Source organism: Colobus angolensis, unplaced genomic scaffold, assembly GCF_000951035.1.
Source record: "Colobus angolensis palliatus isolate OR3802 unplaced genomic scaffold, Cang.pa_1.0 Scaffold69, whole genome shotgun sequence".
In the NCBI taxonomy this organism is placed as follows: domain Eukaryota; kingdom Metazoa; phylum Chordata; class Mammalia; order Primates; family Cercopithecidae; genus Colobus; species Colobus angolensis.
Genome location: NW_012120598.1, coordinates 12,977,575 through 12,977,885, shown reverse-complemented (window position 1 = coordinate 12,977,885; position 311 = coordinate 12,977,575).

Below are 311 nucleotides of genomic sequence, written 5' to 3'. Positions count from 1 at the left end.
TTATAGTAGAATGATTTATAATCCTTTGAGTATATACCCAGTAATGGGACTCCTGGGTCAAATGGGATTTCTGGTTCTAGATCCTTGAGGAATCACCACACTGTCTACAATGCTTGAACTAATTTACACTCCTACCAACAATGTAAAAGTGTTCCTATTTCTCCACATGCTCTCCAGCATCTGTTGTTTCCTTTTTAATGATCGTCATTCTAATTTTCATGAGATGGTATCTCATTGTGGTTTTGATTTGCATTTCTCTAATGACCAGTGATGGTGTGCTTTTTTTCTATGTTTATTGGCCGCATAAATGA